The sequence below is a fragment of the Somniosus microcephalus genome, unplaced genomic scaffold (assembly GCF_052327205.1).
Source record: "Somniosus microcephalus isolate GS21.2 unplaced genomic scaffold, FLI_Smic_1.0 unresolved_chr2, whole genome shotgun sequence".
NCBI classification, from domain to species: domain Eukaryota; kingdom Metazoa; phylum Chordata; class Chondrichthyes; order Squaliformes; family Somniosidae; genus Somniosus; species Somniosus microcephalus.
This window is the reverse complement of record NW_028225180.1, coordinates 23173995-23174381: the sequence shown is the minus strand read 5'-3', so window position 1 is coordinate 23174381 and position 387 is coordinate 23173995. Positions and strand designations below refer to the sequence as shown.

Sequence of the window (387 nt, the reverse complement as noted above, 5' to 3'; positions counted from 1 at the left end):
TCTCTCTCCCCTTCGCCTCTTCTCTCCCCATCCTCCTTCTACTCTCCCCAAGAGGAAAGGACAGAGTGAGAGGGGGAAAGAGAGAAAGTAGGAGGAAGGGAAGTGGTGTGAGAGCGGGGAAAGTGCAGAGAGAGGAGGTGAATGGGAGGTGAGAGAGAGGGTGAAGGGGAGAGAGAGATGCAAAGAGGGGGAATTGAACAGAAGGAGAGGGAGAAGTGGCGATTGGGAAGGGCGAGAGAGATCCTGATCTTGTGTTGGCCTCAGAACTTTTTCATGTTTAAAAGTAAACATGCTGTAAATTAACACATTTGCAGAGGCCCCAGTGAGATTTGAACTCACAACCCCTGGTTTACAAGACCAGTGCTCTAACCATTGAGCTACAGAACC

At 50.1% G+C, this 387-nt stretch overlaps 1 non-coding gene across 1 annotated transcript; it reads right to left on the bottom strand.

Moving 5' to 3' along the window:
• Window positions 1-314: 314 nt before the first annotated feature.
• Window positions 315-387, bottom strand: trnat-ugu (transfer RNA threonine (anticodon UGU)). Its single transcript has one exon. It is a non-coding gene; the product is annotated as a tRNA-Thr (tRNA).